This window comes from Homalodisca vitripennis, chromosome X (genome assembly GCF_021130785.1).
Source record: "Homalodisca vitripennis isolate AUS2020 chromosome X, UT_GWSS_2.1, whole genome shotgun sequence".
NCBI lineage: Eukaryota > Metazoa > Arthropoda > Insecta > Hemiptera > Cicadellidae > Homalodisca > Homalodisca vitripennis.
In genome coordinates, this window is record NC_060215.1 from 80,752,824 (window position 1) to 80,771,535 (window position 18,712).

The 18,712-nt window shown below is 34.8% G+C and overlaps 1 protein-coding gene across 1 annotated transcript in view; it reads right to left on the reverse strand.

The window, feature by feature from the left end:
• LOC124369250 (adenomatous polyposis coli protein-like) overlaps window positions 1-6,990 on the reverse strand; it is a 182,286-nt gene extending 175,296 nt beyond the window's left edge. Inside the window, exon 1 of the mRNA XM_046827142.1 lies at window positions 6,843-6,990. The gene's annotated coding sequence lies outside the window, so the exon portion shown is untranslated. The remainder of the gene's footprint in view (window positions 1-6,842) is intronic.
• Between the last annotated feature and the right edge of the window lie 11,722 nt (window positions 6,991-18,712).

Below are 18,712 nucleotides of genomic sequence, written 5' to 3' on the forward strand. Positions count from 1 at the left end.
TGATTACACTGACGTAGAAATCCAGTAAAAATTCTTAATTACGTAATTTTGATGAAAGATAATTACAATAGTATATATATGTATATATATATATATATATGTATATATATATATATATATATATATATATACATATATAGGAGTGTTTTGAATAAATAAAAGCAATGAACCAATGAATGAGTCAACGTCGCACCCCGGACCTAGTCGACCTTGGCCACCCGCCCCGCCGAGCGCCAACACCACCCGCCGCCGCAACTTTTTTCTTTTGTGTACTTTAAAATTTATGCGCCCCCTAAAATTTTACGCCCTAGGCCTGGGCCTAGTGGGCCTATAGGGAAATGCGGCGGCACTGGCGAGACCTCTTAATTTTGCATCCATCTTGCACCCCTTTACCCTATAATTAGGACTAAATATTACGTAAACTCCAGAAGACTGTTGGAGTGGGAGCTACCTTTGTGATAAAGGCTGCTGCTAGCCTGGACTTAAGTTAGTGCTGTCCCCAGTCTGCTTTTACTGAAGAGGCTGGAACAAAGCTAGCCTCTGCTTCTTCCAAGATGACATAACTAAGATATAGTGCTTGTTATCCTTCCTTATGGGATCTTGACATGAGGCGGCCCCTAACCCCAACCTTACCCATACTGAATATTCTGTTACTAAGGGAACAAGCACAAAGGTCCTTTTAGGACTAAAGGCAATGATTGGCTTGTCAACTTGTTTTCTTAAGTAAATACGGTATGAAACATATATAATAAAAGAAAATATGTTATAATATTTATAACAAATAACTCAGAAATAAAATAAGAAAATATATTAGGCTATTAATAAATTAAAACAAACTTATTGAGGATTTTTTTGACATTCTCTTTAGTTTACATAATTGATGTGAATTGTAAATGAATAGCAGTAATTCATATCCATAAGTTATGTTTTTTATTGGTGCATTACTGTCTGAAACATTGTTAAATCTTAAGTTCTGAGTTTACACACCACCATACACTATATACAAACTTTCCTTAGAATTTTCTAGCTGGTTTTAAATAACTTTATATAAAACTTTATCGTCCATTAAGACGAGCAAATAACAACTGAATCTTATGTTAATTTTGTGAACGATATGACAGAACCATACAGCTATCCTCTTTTATACTGCAGAAGTCACACTGAATTCCAATAATGTTCTTTAGGCTCGTAAAACTAACTTTATTATCATTGTAAATTTCTATTAATAAATAGTTTACATCAGAAAAACAATTGTAATTAATAAGTAGTGCTTGTTGGATCAAATGTGAATCAAATTTTTAACAGAATAGTTCCATTTTAAACCTTTATTTATATAGAGTTAAGTTAAATAAAAGGATTCACACAATTTTGGCAAGAGTACACATACACAGAACCTGCAGAGTGTATCATACAGAAGATTATTTTTTAATATTAAAAAATATATAATTATAGGATGATATACGTTTGACAATCAGAATATTTTACAAGGCATGTGAAGCATCCTGAAGTTATAATTATAATTAATCACATTTTATAACTTTGCTTTGGTTATACATAAATGTACCTATATTTGCATTCTGGTGAATATATTTTTGTTGAAATTTTGATTCAGGAGGTTAACATTGTGTTAAATGTTATCTAAATGTCATACACAGATTAAGTGTATATAATCTACTTAATCTACAAATGTACCATTGGGTGGTAAGTCACTTTTTATTACATTTTTGAATATAATTTAAATTAACTGAATCTTAAATTTCTTGGTATTATGAGATAAGACTCCTAGTATTTTGAGCCACTATCATAAGCTATAAGTGATGACACTAGACACCAATGCTGAATTGGCGTAAAGACAAACAAGATAATGAATTTACAGTAAATAAATTAATGCATTAAATAGGTGTGCTATTGATATAAAATAATTTTTTCTGTAGAGTACTGAAGGAGCAAATAAGTTTAAACACATTTCAACACAATGTGAGATGGGTTTGGAGTATTGGTACCCTGTAAAGTCTGCATTTCACTGTTCATGATCATGTAATTTCTCTACAGTGAATCACCTGTGTCTCCTCCTTCAATTAAAGGTCACTACATGCTGACCCACTGCCACTGCATCAGCCCCTTCTCCCTGACCTAGATTTCTCTGAATCAGTACAAAAACCTAAATAAGTTTTCTTTCTCTTCCAATACGATACCAATCTGTTGATAATTTATTGGGTAGGACAACCGAGTTACAACATAATTTAAAGGTACAATTTGTCAATTTCAATTATTGGAGTGTTTGAAAACCTAAGGACTATGAAACTAATAATATCTTCACCAATTTTGGTGTGAAACAACTATGGAACATCAGGTGAAAAACTTGTTGGCAACTTAAAGAATTGGGAAAATATATGTATAATAGACCTTATTTATATAGGCTAAATAAAATAGAAAAACAAAAATGCTAAGGTACATGAGAGTTTCAATGAAGTTTAAAATCTACATTTTATGATTTGATAAAAGCTTGTGATACGGTAAATCCAGGGCATTTTGGTTTCTAAGCTGAAGTTTCATGGATTTAACAAAATTACATGTAGATTTTTATCATCTTACTTCGAAGATAGGAAACAATCTGTATGTTTTAATGGAATATTCTCTACTCAGTCCTTTGTAAGAAACGGTGTTCGACAGGGATCAGTTTTGGGACCTCTTTTATTTATAATTTATATCAATTACCTGCCCAACAACCTTAATTGCCCGAACTCTTCTTGCTACCTTTTTTGCACATGACATTGCTTTGAATTCAAACCATAATAATTTATTTGAATTAGATAGTTTACAAAATCCTTGCTTTACACAATTTATAATTATCTGAAGGGTGAAAAGTTTGAGAACGAGAGTCATTATCCTCGCCAAAAGACTAGTGTAACTTACATCAACATTGAAGCAGTCCAAAAGCTCATTAAGGGAAATTGGTGAGCCTCTTTTAAATTTTTAAGGAACTCAATATTAGCTAAATGGGAATGACCGGCCGATAAAACAGAAGACTTGGACTATTACAAAGTATCCGCTGAATAGGTTACATATCTGTATCAGAGAATCACAAGCGACATCGATTCGAAATTTCACAACAGTTCTATTCCAACAAGGAGACCTTTGTGAATCGCTTATTGCCTGTGATGAAACTTGGTACACCTGATACTAAAAAGGCAAGTATGGAGTGGATAAAGAGCAGTGAGAGGGCAGTTATGAATGCAATGCCACAGCTGTATGCTGGAAGGTAATGGGAAAAATGTTTTTTACTGGTAAGGTGCTTAATACAATGAATTTCTTCATGATCAATATACAATATTATGGTGAAGTTTACTAGAATCATAAAAATTATCATATAAAAAGAAAAGGAAGCAGCAATCGGCCAGAAATATCATTCTTTTACTCGATAACGTCACGCCTCATGCAGCTAACCCCACAAGACGATAAATGGTTGTACATTAGTATATGAAACACTGACACATCTATCCCCTATAGCCCAGATTTGCCACCTAGTGACTTTCATCTTTTATACCAAATAAATAGCCTCCAATATGATAGAAAAAGATTGATTTCAAGAGTACGATAATGTGTAGAAAAATACTATATATTTGTAAGTTTAGTCAAATAAAGTTCAAAGTTAAAAAAAATACAGTCACATTTATATACAGTGTTTGATACACACTGTCGTACAAAGTTTTTTACATCCCTGCCAGATTATCAAACGTGATCTAAGGTCGGGGAAGTTGAACGATCTTGGACGTCATCTGAAGTTGGAAAGTACCAATCGAAAATTCCCTAGCATTCGGTACGGGCTTCGTCACCACCCTGCACTTCTGGCAAGAAAACAAAAAATCCCTCGAGATAGTACCTAAATGTAAGCTCATATCACATAGCATGATGCTACTACCGAAAGTGGATCAGCTGGTAGCAGGTTACTGGAATGTAATACCTGACCACGTTATTTTGGTAACAGATTATGATTATTGAAAAATAAAAGTATTTTCCATCTCTAGCGGAAATTACTCAAATAACATATACATGATTTAACTTTGTTTGAATTAATTTTGAACTATAATGTCCAACCGAATTACGTTACAGGCATCTAAGATTGTGTTACACAGTATTGTTATTCTGTAAAATAAAAAAACTGGTAATTATTAATAATGAATATCTATAAGTAAAATCTTTTTATATTTAATAGTTTAAATATTTCTAATTGATAAATAATTCGATCGTAGTGGTTGGTCACTTATTATACTGTACTGCAGCACGTATAGGCTAAGGGCCAGATAGTTAAGAAATTTATTTTGTTGATGAATCTGTATATAGTCAATGAGCAACCTCTGTTGTATAATAACAGCAGTAACTCAAGGCTTTGTTCTTGATCCGCTTTCATTAATATTGCTTATTAATTACAACTCGTTTAGCTTTAGGGGTGTGTTCAGCATCATCCCGTGCTTCTGGCGAAGAGAGAGAAACATCTCTTAGGACAAATTCAAGCTCAGATTATGTGAGTGCTTATAAAGGTTATAATTAGGTACTACTAGACCTAGTAACATATTTATGATAACCTAATCTAAACCTTATATTGCGTAATGATATTTCAAACCGTAATATCCCATTCCTAGCCTCATTGCTTGCAAGAAATAGCCTCAACTGTTACAGTTTACTGAGTAACCTAATACTAGAAAGATGGGTACCAGTAAGATTAAACGCCGGGGCGGCAAATCACGAATTTGACGTTACCAACGTATTCTGCTCACCCTCCTGAACAAAAAATATATATAGTACTATGGGGTGCAAATGACAAATAACATGATTTTAGGGGGTATATTGATATAAGTGGTAAAGTTTCTAATGTTTTAATGTTCAGTTTGTGTGCTGTGTCTGGATAATCTGTTTACTTGAATATTATCTGCGGCCGGGACTGATAGCAGCCTGATAGCATACCTGTTATCTGAGTTGTCCGGGGCATAGGTCAGTTCTACACAAGATATCGTGTTCAGTAGGTCGGATTGAGTGAGTGAGTTTACAATGATGAATCAACCATCCACTAGTTCAACCAACCCTAGTGAATTGTGTGTGTCGGAGTGTTTCGTAGGGCACGTAAAGAGCTTACGTTTTAACCGAAACGAAATTATCTCTTTTTTAATAGAACAGGGCATTTTTAAAAATGAGTGTATTTGTTCGTCGTGCGGTCGAGTGGTGTTTTTAAACCGGGAGACTGTGTCGTTTCGTTGTGATAGACCACTTTTTTGTTGCTGCTGTTTAGCTATATCCGCCAACACACTAATGGTAAGTGTTCTCTGTTAATATCCATCTATATATTTGAGTTTTTAATGATTTATTTAGTTTTTAAACTTTACATAATTGCCTTTGCATTACATTTCAATTTATATTTTTGATCAGCCCCTCTAGAATTTTATATTTTACTGATAGGTACTATCTCGAGGGATGTTTTTCTTTTATTGACATCAGCGCGGGGCAGCACCGAAGGTGCTGCCGAAGCCCGCGCTGATGGCCGGAGGCACTCGTAATTAATTTTTTTCTCGAAATTAAGAAAAACATTATTAATTTTGATCAAAATTCTGCTCATTTCTGTAATTTCTCATTTACGTTTGCAAAGATGGCGGCGCAACCGATGACGTCATCACGAGGTTCAATCATTGGCCACAAAAGGTCACGTGACGCTAGACGTGGATGTAGAACATGGAGATATTACTGGAAAGTTATTTAATTTTTTATTTTCTAGAACTTCGTTATTTCTCATTTCCACCCCATCAAACCTTATACTTTTTTTTATATAGGACGATTCCAATAAGTTAAGAACGCAAAACTCGTATTTTTCCGCCCCGGCGGTTAATATGATAATTACCGAAAGATGTGATGAGAACGCCAAATCATTCAACCAAGCTGTTACTGAAATAGCAGGGTGTTACTGGTAACACTTTATGCTGGTAATAGGTTATAACCCCGTTACTGACACTAATACGTTATAAACTGCACATCTCTAATGGTCACAAAACAATGACAATGGACATACATGTGTTATTTATGTCATAACGTGTTGTACAGTTGATCCTTCAAAATAGTACATAGGTAGCTAAATATTACACTGTTTTGTTTCTTACATTTTATAAATATACATAGCCTAGATAGTGTTTTATTCATAATTAAATTATTACTTTTTTAAGGAATAAAATCAGTCCAACTATACTGTAAATTGAAATACCTATAACGTAATTTGGTTTCAGTAGTTATGTAGGGGATTCATTACTCAAGGATATCAGTGATTCAATAATCATGAATATCGAAGATTCGGTTGTCACGGTGGCACTTATTGTACTGAAGCCCCAATTCAATAGCTCCCTTCAATAATGAAAATACAGAATCAAATACGTCTCACCTGATTCCATATTTCCAAAAGTAGTTTACACAAGTTTACATACTGAGATAGAACACTATACCTGGAAATGGGTGAAACAAATGTTGTCATTTAAACTTAATTATGGTAAGTTCTTTTAACCCAAGGGTTAAGAGGCTAATGGTTTAGTAGGGTCCAAATCTTGTTTAGGGGTACCACCATCAACACACTATACAGTGCTTGAGAAAATGTCATGAGAGCAATTTGTTAGAGCTGCATTATCACTTATAGTCAAAATGTAAGGCTAAAATATTAACCCTACATATATATTGGCACATAGTAACACAGGTCATTCAATACTTTTAAATTGAATAACAACCCTGTTGGGAATGCACTTGTCAGTCTATCGATTGGCATCAATTGTCATACATAATAAGACTAAGATCGAAATATAATGACTCACCTATAGGCAAAACGCCTAAAATTAATCCAAAGGCACACTTAAAGATTTACCATAACAACAACACCCGGTAACGATCCATTATAAAATACAAACACACCGCCATATTTCCATTAGTGAATCTCACCGAAGACTAAATATTGGCTTAGGCCTACCTAACTTTTACTTGCACAGCAGCCGTCCAGTAACCATATGTTCTTACTTCATAGAGAAAGAGATTTGTTAAATCAAAGATAAATATTATTAAACACCACTTCCATGATCGCATATATCGTAGTGTTCTGTAAAGTTACGTTTGACTACTCATTCTAATGATTATTATTGTATTGAAAATAATTCAGTTACTTGATTACTATTGTAACTTTATCCATTTCATTTCTTTTCTTTTCTACATATTGTTTTGAGGAAACAGATATAGTACGAGGTTGTATAAGAAATATACCAAGATAGCTCTACTCACTCTTAATACCAACAAGAGTCCTGGACCTGATTCAGTTGCTCCAGCTGTTGTGAAACATTGTGCTCCTTGTTTTAGCCCTTACCAATTTGTTTAACAAATCTCTATCTGAAGGTGTTTCCTGAACGTCCTCAAAGTCCGTTCCTATTCAGAAGAAATGTTCTACTTGTGACAAAAAGTATTGGACATATATCAATACTGTCTGTTATGTAAAAATCTTCGAAAGGTCTGTCCTTAATAAGTTTAATTTTAACATCAAAAATCCAATCTTCGACAGTATACATGTTTCAAGGAATGGAATACCTGCGTCCACAAATCCTGTTGTGTTTCATACTTAAATTATTGATTCATTTGCTGAGGGGTTGCAGGTGGAAAGTTTAACGGTAGACTACTTTTAGCCTTAGGGCGAGTGTACCATCAGCTTCTAGTGCTCAAGCTTAAAACATTGTTCATGAATCGTTATTTTTGTTATTATAATTATGTTTACCATTATTCATAATTACGAGGTAGGTCCAGAAAGTAAGTTCCGTTTGGGAATACAATTCAAGTGTATACAGATACAGAAAAACGGTTTATTGCACAAAATTCTACAACTCTTCAACTACTTTTCCACATAACCGCAAACTTTTGCAGGCATTTGTCATAGCGTGGCACAAGTTGTTATATACCTGCTTCATAGAAGTTAGCCGCCTGTGTTTTCAACCAGTTGGAAACATTTTATGTCAGCTCCTCGTCATTGTTGAAGTGTTGACCGCCAATGAACGATTTGAGATGTAAGAACAGATTAAAGTCGCTAAGAGCGAGGTCAGGGCTATACCGAGGATGGTCAAACAATCCTAGCCTAATCCTTGTAGAAGGTGTTTCGTCACATTTGCATTGTGTGGTCGTGCGTTGTCGAGAAGAAAAGCAACACCTTTGGACAGCAATCCTCGGCACTTATTCTGTATTGCACGGCGCAATTTCCTAAGTGTCTCGCAATAAAAATGTGCTCTGATTGTTTGACCACGCAGTAAGAAATCAATGAATAAGATGCCTTTCCAGTTTCAGAACACTGTACATATCAGTTTTCAAAGGTGTCAAGATCTGTTTCGCCTTCCTTTGCTAGGGATGAAGTGTGCCTCCATTCCATTGACTACCGCTTACTTTCATGGTTTTCATAAGAAACGTTTCATCTCCTGTGACTATCTGTGTCAGAAATCCTTCGCCGCCTTCATCATAACGGGTCAAAAACTGAAGTGCACTACCCATCCGTTTTGTTTTGTGTTGCTCAGTAAGAATATTTGGTACCTAACTTGAGCAAAGTTTACGAAATTTCAGTTTTTCAGTAATAATTTCATGAATTAGTGATCGTGAGATTTGAGGAAATTCCATAGCGAGAACACTAATTATAAACTTGTGATTTTCCTGGATCTTGTCATCAATCGCGTGAACCAGTTTTTCTCTAACCAAAGATGGACGTCCACTTCGTTCTTCATCGGGCACTTCATTACGTCCTTCATTGAACTGTCGGACCCATCTTCTCACCATTGAATCACTCATCGCATTTTGTCCGTAAACTTTTCAAATCTGCCGATAAATTTCAATTGGTTTCACTTTCCTAGCATTCAGAAAACAAATCACAGATCTGATTTCACAAGCGGCGGGATTTTCAATTAACACCGACAGTGTATACAAGCACAACAAAGCGTACGTGGCGGACAGCGATCTCACAATCGCGCACGTTTTTTTTCTTGATACAGAGCGTCTACCGTTCATTGCGATCGCAGCGCTGCTGGGGCGATAAATTGAAACGGAACTTACTGTTTGGACCTACCTCGTATTTTTACGAGAGTATGGGAGAATGTTCCAGACAAATGGTCCAATCCCCGATAATAAAGGAATATTAGATGAACAGCGTTGTAGAAAGGGGAGTTGTCAGTGGGTTAAGTCGGGTCTTTTTATCCGGCCACCTACGCGTCCGCGGAAAGAGTTTCGGCATTCCGGTGACTAGTTTCTGCACGATAGATCAATTGCTGATACAGGAACAGCAAGCAGCTCCGTACTCGTAGAAGACATTTTGAAGACAGTTCGAAATCCAGTTTATTCCACCTAGATATTGACGGAAAAGTAAATGAAGGGATTCGGAAAAGGACTTAAGGGAAAAAACAAACCATTCCGAGACTTCTCGAGTGCGCAGGTACGTCACGTGGCACATTGTCAGAGCAAGTACCGTAATTTCGTGTTCGATATTCCTGCTAGCAAGGTCTCGCCAAAGCCTCGCAGTTAATTGCGAACCGTTATCGGTTATGAAAGTCTGGAGATACATACCTAAGTATGATGAGATTTTGGAACTCGATCGAGGCGAAAGAGTTTACGCACCTTAAGAGAGTCAGTTCGATGCATTTTTAAATAAATCTTACATGACGAGGTGGTATGTGTCATCTATATATGAATGTGGTATAGGTCCGATTATGTCTTCTAACCACTCAGCCTCACCAACGACTTATCCCGAATCGCGCGGTGATACTCGACCACTGCAAGAACTGTTTTGGTACTTGGGTCCGAGAAACTAATGTACATCAAACGAATTCAATACTACGACCCCAAACGACTGGCCCAAATGTGGACAATTGTGCCTTGATGATTTAAGGCTATAGATGACCGTTGGTAAGAGTTTTACTAATATAGAAAGTGCGTTTGAGCGTGATAAATACATTTGGAGATAATGCTTTAAAAATGCTTGCAGTGCCAAATTCAATGAGGTGATGATGGCCTGTAATGAAAAAAAGTTTTTCAACATCTGGATACACAGATAAACGAAAGTTTGTAATATGTGCATCAAAACGATGAGTTGAAGACCGTGATGTCAAACAACATGTGTATGCACAGTTAACGCGCCTCTCAACAGAGGGTCTGTCGGTACACTACAAAATGTTGTGGAAACAGTTCACAGCAATCTCACGTCACACATATAGAAAGCGGATGAGTTCACCGACAACGTAGAATTTAGTAACAACAAAGTAAACGTGAAAAATAGTTAGATCGTAAACGCTGCAAGATTAATAGACAAACACCATGTGGTCATATGAATAAAAACAAGCTCTCGAGAAAATTGGCTGAATCAAAATTGTTCGAAATGGTTCCGTATGTATTGAATATTACATGCAGCATACGAATATTACACGTGGCCAAGACACAACATAAAAACTATGTTGTCGATGTTGTTGCACTCCTTCAGATGTCAAGTGCACTGGAGAAAAACATCATTAACATTTATAAACAACATGACACGAGGTCCACACAACTTAACCACTGGAAACGGCATTATTAAGACACAGTATCAAAACTTTATAAAAGTGTTTAATACACAAGATCTTCCAGCAGCATATTGAATAGTGTATGAGTGCAGTGTGCGTTGACACTTGATTATAGTAAAACAGCGTTCTAAGATGCCTGTGTTGAAACTGGACGGAAAAAATTTCCACTTTAAATTTACACTTGGAGCAGCACCCTCATCCACTTGGAACTGTAAAAAACTGTAAAATGTAAAGTGGCCCTGATTGGGTTCTACTCGAATAAACTATTTCTACAATCAAAGATCAGGTGCCTCCTGAGTCTAAAGTTTGCCACCCCACCCCTGGAACCGGGGTATTGGCGGTCACGGCGAATGATCTTCCACCGCCTGCAGCTGTGCGATCATCATCGCGGGTATCAAGCATCACATTGATATTCGCCTTGCTATAGATCCTAGGTGATCGTCACAACTATGTCTTATCGGCACTACCTGCCCCCACAGCACCCAATTAACAAACAAACCGAGTTCGTAAATTCATATTTAAGGAACTCTGTGAGAGATTTCATGACACCCATTTGGACTTCAACAGAACCCATAGGAAATGCTTCATAGCTAACGAGATGCGCCTCCAAGTGAAGCAAAAACGGCTATGGGCGCCTGTTTTCAAGCAAAATGAAAGGAAGAAGTTGAAATTTAAAATGTTGTGGTTTAAATTCTTGCATTCAAGGATTTTCTGAATTTCAAAAATACTTCAAAATCTCCATTCATTATTATTATTTTTTTCTTACATCAAAGAGATATTTTTATTCGGTCTGCGGTAAAAGTGAGGTCATCTTGGAAGAAGCAGAATCCACAAAGTTCCTAAGACTGATCCTTGATTGGGGTCTTACTGGAACGATCAGATTGACTATGTCTTCAGTAGTATTACATCGGGTCTTTATTCCTTGCATAACCTTGCTAAATATTGCTCAGCTGATATATTAAGACAGGCCTATTACGGGCATATTTACCCACATCTTTCTTATAGAATTTCAGTTTGGAACAGCTGTGCTAAATATAAATTAAACATATTATTTAGGCTCCAAAAGAAAGGTATTAGAATAATTGCTACACTAAAATTTAGAGAGTTGTGTCAGAATACCTCCAAGAAGCTCTAGTTACTGAATTTGTCTGGCATTTACATCTTTGAGGTGTCAGTTTACTGCTGGTAGAAGTGTGTTATGGTACAGGCGAGAGACTTCCATCGTTATGAGATCATGAGCAGGGATAATTACAAAATACAACACACCGAACGGTAACTTTTTAAAGGCTGGCATCGCAGGCTGTTTATGTTTATGCCGTATTTATTATGGCTGCTATAGCATAGAGGGCACTACCCCTATACTATGCACCTGACTTGCTTGGAAACCAAGTTTGAGCAAAGGAGTATATATTCCGCCTAGTGATAGCTGTTTTGATGTCGAGTCATCTCTTCAAACGCAGATAGGCAGCCGATTTCAGCTGTCACTGTGTTACAGCGTACTCAGTTGAAGATTGAGAATTTTACTCTCTCTCTACAACTATCATCCAAGCAAGGGTAGGAGACTCTACTACTAAATTGTACTATTTAATAAAATATATTTTTATTTAAGAATTATGTTTCATAAAAGTTGATAATTTGTTTTAAATTGTGAACTTTTCAAAAGAATTTTGTTGAATATCGTCAGTTTTTAATAAAGTTTTTGAAAGTTAAGAATTTTTTCATAACATCTTACAATATTTTCATGAATTTTAGCTTTTTAAACAAATTTGGTTGAAAAAGCTTTTTCCTCGATAAAAAAATGTTCTGTTTGTTTTTTATAAATCTGTTTGTGGTATTTTAGATAGTTCACTTGATATTCTGTTGGCTCCAATATTGTCTTAAAAGTAACATATTATATCGATGTACATGATTTTGATATTGACATAAAAATCCAAAATTGATTAAAATACAAGTCAATTTTTTTCTTTTCAAGGTTAAGTGTTTGTTGCAGTTTTTAACTCTTCAAAAGTGTAGATGGATTTATCCCAGAGTCATAGAGCATAGTCGTCTTTTTAAGGTGTTGGAGTCACAATTTTTGAAGTCTTGTGGAAGCATGTTGATTAGTTGTACTTCAACATAGGAATATTTCTTGGAGAAAAGTGTAGTTCTTTGCATCGGTAAGAAAAAGTCATTGCCATGTTGCGTGTGATGATCATGAACTGTCATTCTGGCAAGTTTCCTTGTGAAACAGCATGACTGATGACCAATTATGTAGATAGAATGCCAAGGGTCTTAAAGGCTTCTCAACAGTTATCTCAAGGTTTAATAATAGCCAGGACCCTCACAGTCCGCTTTTGTGTAACAAAGAGCTCTTTCGAGATTATCAATTGAAGAGCTCCTCCAAAGGATTATCCCATAACAAATATGAGATTCGAAAGGACATAATGTGTCCTTACAATTGTGATTACAATTCTTTTTTCTTTTCAATTTAAAAATAGCAGAACTGAGTTTAGAATACAGCTTGTCAATGTGAAGCTTCCAAGAGAGTTATTGATTTAATATTATATCTAGATGCTTGTTTGCCTAAACCCTTTGTAGATTTGAGGTTTGGTAATTTCATTTTTTAGCCTTCCTAATGCTATCAGTTTTGTCTTGGGGGAGTTAAAAACAAGGCCATTTTTATTTCATTACTGCTGCACCATGCTCATTGTGATGTAGAAGTAGAAGTAGAATATATTTATTTCCTCAAAATAAAGTAAATATTTACATGTAATTCATTTTACATAAAAAAATTAAAATTAAAACTCAAATGTCTTTTTGCCAGATTTGTTTTAGGCTACATAAGCCCTACATAAGAATAAAATAAAATAAAATTAAATTAAATGCTAGTTTAATTTAGTAGTTTTAAAACAAAATAAAAAAAATTGTATTAATATGTTTGAGGAAATAATAGGTCTTCCAAAGCTAAGCCTGTTTGGAGGTTCCATCAGTGTATTATGACAAATGGTATACACGAAACCAGCTTCAGAGTTACAGAAAAATAAAATTCAACTTCAACTTCTTGCTCAAAAAACAAAACTAAACAAAACGCACATCTTTAATATGCTTAAATTGTGCCATATAATGTAAAATAAAATAACTTCTTGTAAAATATACAATCACACAAATATCTACATACATACAAACATATAATAATAAAATAATTTTAATTCAGTCATTAATAATAAAAAAATATAAGAAATCAAACAATTAATTAAGAATACCTTGCTGCAATGTATGCTACTACAACTTTAATTTACTTCATCCAGGAATCATTAGCAGTGTTTCAATCTCTTTCATACAAAATAACCAATGTTTATGTCTTTTTACAAATATATTTACAAATTTAGAAGTTTTAATATGGTCTGGTAATTTATTACAAATCACTTGCAAAATCATCCTAAATTTATAACAAAATTTATTCTGGTTAGCACAAATACAATACACAATATAGCACAAATAGAGTTATGAAAATTGGCTACGAAATTTTATTAAACTCGCTCTTAACTGAGAAAATATTGTCCAGGCCACCTAGAATATTATTTAAGAGACCTCAAAATTTGAAGAATATTCTTGTAAGGCCCAAAATTCATGTTGGAAAACATTCTAAACATTTATCTTTTGCCTGTGAACCATGTAATAAACCAAGTTGTGCTATTTGGAAAGAATGGATAAGACCAATCAATTTAAAAGTAGATTCACTAAGAAAATTTATCCAATAGCTGATAAATTTGACCGTACCTCCAACAATACAATTTTCTAGCTAAACTGTAGGTTTTGTCCTAAGGACATGACCGGTCACCGTTTTTCAATTAATCACAAAGACAAAACCCCAGTAGTTTGTACTGCTAGTTCAGTTCCTGTCCACCAGGTTACGGGCTGAATTAGTTTAAACTTGATCTGTTGGGGAGCGCCATTTTTGTTGTGTGTTTCTTCTGTAGAGAATAATTATTGGTACTTAATTAAAATTACAAAATGTTCTTAAAATAAATTATACGGAATTTCACATTAGGCCCATTAAAATTATGAGAACTGGCCATATCACCATAGGCTGGGATAGGCTTTGGATTCCTCTTCAACAAGTCAACGTACTTACTTAAGTATCCAGTTGTACATTGTGGGTGTTTTTCCAAAAAAAGAACTATTCTCCTCACTAAGGTGTTTTCGTGAGAACCAGAATCGATTTACGTACGTGGATTCACAACTAGGTCAGACAATAAAAATTGAATAAAAAACTACAGAGATAAAGAGAAACAACATATAATTTTATTTATAAATCGATCTAGCAGTCATAGTGTGCAATATGAGACATAATGGACAACCTTAGTGCAAACAGGAATGTATCAATCTCCTGGGTGCTAACTTTCGTTGCCTACCTTTTCAAAATGTCTATTTGTTACGAATGCCTGTTTGGGCCCAGGCGAGAAGGTATCCAAATTCCTCATCTTTAATTCCTGAAGCTAATATTTTTTAACTTTTCCTAAATCAACATTTCTAATAACATTATAAACATATATGTAATCAATAACACCTAAATAACATATCATGCCTGTTGAACTTTAATCTTGAGGAATTGGAAGACTCAGGATCGGCAACTACAATATAAATAAATATTTAAACTGTATAATTAAGTGTCATTAGAATACTGAAAGTGTACGACGTGGCTGCATGGTTATCTCCAGTAGCGTAGCCAGAAATTTCGTTCGGGGGGGGTCCGAAACCGGGGGATCCGGGGGACGTTTTGTGTGTTATTTGCCAATGAATTCACTGGTAAAAGGTAAATACCAAAAATATGGAGCTTTAGTAACTACGCCTTATAGAAAGTTGAAAGATGTAATAGGCTTCAACTCTCACATCAACTCTAGTACCACAAACTTTCTTGTATAGCTACAGAAACTTTACGAAGTTCGATTCTGGCCGAGTAGAAGGCACCAAAGTGATGTTGGATTCACTGGATAAGAAATAAAAAGAACAAAACAGAGCTTATACTCAAGCACTCAAGCGTATAATTGACACAACTATATTCTGTGTAGAAAATGAAATACCCCTTCGGGGACATTGGGCCACTGACGGCCGAAAACCCGTTAGAAAAGGAGGGCAATTTACGAGCGTTGCTCGGGTACAGACCAAACTAACGGTCGGAAAATGCACCGGAAACACTCTACTGATTAGAAGTTCACCTACTTTGGATTTCACTGATTGAGGTATTTATAAATGAGTTATAATGACGATTGTTTTGTATCATTACACTGTAGACGAGTATATAATACCGGAAAAAATTTAAAAAAATCACTTTTGGTCGGAAATAAAATACACATGAAAAACTCTAATGATTAGAACTTCAACTACTTCAGACTTCAGTTATTGAGGTAAACGTGGTACTTTGGTTTAAGTTAGGACGACGATTTTTTGTTATCATTAAACTGTACTCGACTACCTATATATAGTTATCGAGAAAAAAATCACTTCCGGTCGGTAAATACCGAAGAAAAGCTCTCTTCAGATTCAAGTTTTGACGATTTTGGATTTCACTGGTTGAGGTAAAAGTGGTACCTACTTATAATTATGTTAGGACGTTGATTTTAGGTATTAATTCAACGCCGACTAATAAACACATAATCATCGAGAAAAAAAATCACTTCCGATCGGAATATACTAAGGAAAATGAAATAATACCTCAGTCAGTGAAATCCAAAGTAGTCGGAACTTATCAGTAGAGTTTTTCCTGTGTATTATCCGACCGGAAGTGACGTTTTCAATTTTTCTTCGATAATTATATATGTATTAATCGGCGTTCAATTGATACCTAAAATTAATGTTCTAATATAATTATAAGTACCACTTTTATCTCAACGACTCAACCAGTGAAATCCAAAATCGTCAAAATCTGAATCAGTAGAACTTTTCCTCGGTATTTTCCGACCGGAAGTGATTTTATTGTTTTGTTTCTCGATAATTATATAGGTATTAATCGGCGTTCAATTGATACCTAAAATCAACGTCCTAACATCATTCTAAATACCACTAACTCAACCACTCAACCAGTGAAATCCAAAATCGTCAAAACTTGAATCTGTAGAGAGCTTATCTTCGGTTTTTACCGACCGGAAGTGATTTTTTCTTGATAATTATATAGGTACAGTGTACAGTTTAATGATAAAAAAACCTTCCTGACTCAATCGAAAACACCACGTTTACCTCAATCACTGAAGTCCAAATTAGTTGAAGTTTTAATCAGTAGAGTTTTTCAAGTGTATTTTCCGACCGAAAGTGATTTTTTTATATTTTTTTCGATAATCATATACACGCCTATAGTTTAGTGACACCTAAAATCAAAGTCGTAACTTAATTCTAAGCAGTCATTTAACGTCCCCAAGACGAATTTGAACGAAGTGGTCGCTAATTTAAACTGTTCGCCGTGTTACGGTTCAGGTTACTTTGCGACGTCACGTGACCGCGCCCTATAGAAATACCGTGATTACACTACACTATCCGAAAGGCCGAGCCCAAAAGTATCGTTTGATACTTTATGATTTAAACGAAAAGACAATTATATTTTAACAACGGTCACTTTAATTTATTAAATCAATCAATTTAATGTTTGTAAACAAGAGTAATGATAACTCTCCTTTTTTCTCCTGCTCCATGCTTTATTTTTTAATATGTCTTAAAATTTCGGGGGCTTTGCTACGCCACTGGTTATCTCATAGCCAAAAATATAAACGTATAAGTATCGACTGTACTACTAGTTTAGTTCCTGTCCACCAGGTTACAGGCCACGTTAGTTTAAACTAAACATAGTCTGTTGGGAGCGCCATTGTTGTTGTGTTTTTCTTCTGTAGTGGTTATTTATTGGTATTTAAAATAAAATTACTAAATATTCTTAAAATATATTAAACGCGATTACGTTTAAAAGTCTATCGCTACAAATATAAATTGCGTAAAGTACAATATAATTACAAACAAAACAATACAATCAAACGTACTTTTATACACTCTCGTCCGCAGATTTAACTGTATAATTTTTAAATACAATGCTGCTACATCATTATTCAATCCCCACGACCCAACGCAAAATAGCCCCTCTTGGGGCTGGACGTACTGACGACCAGCAGCCATTCTGCTTGTTGCAGAGAAGCTGCCACAGAAGGGACAAGAGTCCCGGCCTACCCGCTGCCTGCCTGCCTGCCATTATTCAAATCGCGGAAACACTGCTCTCACTTTACTGACTGACTGAGTATGTATTATTTGAAAGCTGCAATCAGTCATTCTTACCTGAATGTTGATATGCAGCTCATATGCTAATCTAGAATAATATTTAGTATTCTTCCTTAACGACTGTATAATATTTTGAGTAGGTAAAGGTTATTTATAGACACAACAATATAAATAAATATTTAAACTGTATAATTCAGTGTTATTAGAATACCGTAATCACGTAGTAAGAAAAGTATATGTACGTTTTTCAACTAATCACAAAGACAAAAAAGACAGTAGCTTTACACGGTATTCACCATAACAAAAGCTTTTAGAATTGCTATAAACTTAAAGCTATAAGCAAAATTAATTACGAATTGGCAGACCAACTTATATTGAAATCCAAACAACCATATGGACTTAACATAAGCTAAATTACTGTTTCCACATGAATTCGTAGATTCTGATATACAAATTTACCTAAATCCAAAATTATAATATGTCATATTATTTTTTAAATCGACAACTAATCAAAACTTGTTTTGGTGTCAAAATTGTTATTTCTGTTTGGAAAGTGTTCTATCAGGTGTTTCTTCTTTTGTTTGTTTATTTTATTCAGTGCACGTTTATACATTGTACTTGAGAAAGTTAAAATTACAACGAAATATTGTACAGTCAATATTTGCAGTTTTCTTTTAAAATATACATCATTATCATATCATATATACAAAATGATGGAAATAAAGATTTTTTTATTCGATTTGATCTTTAGCAGCCTTTAAGAAGTTAGCCAGTAGCCTTACAACCGACCAATCCAAGCACATTTTATTCCTAATACAATAGGAAGATGATGGTATAAATAGTGTCAATACTTCTGATCCAGCACTGGTATAAAAATATTAGAT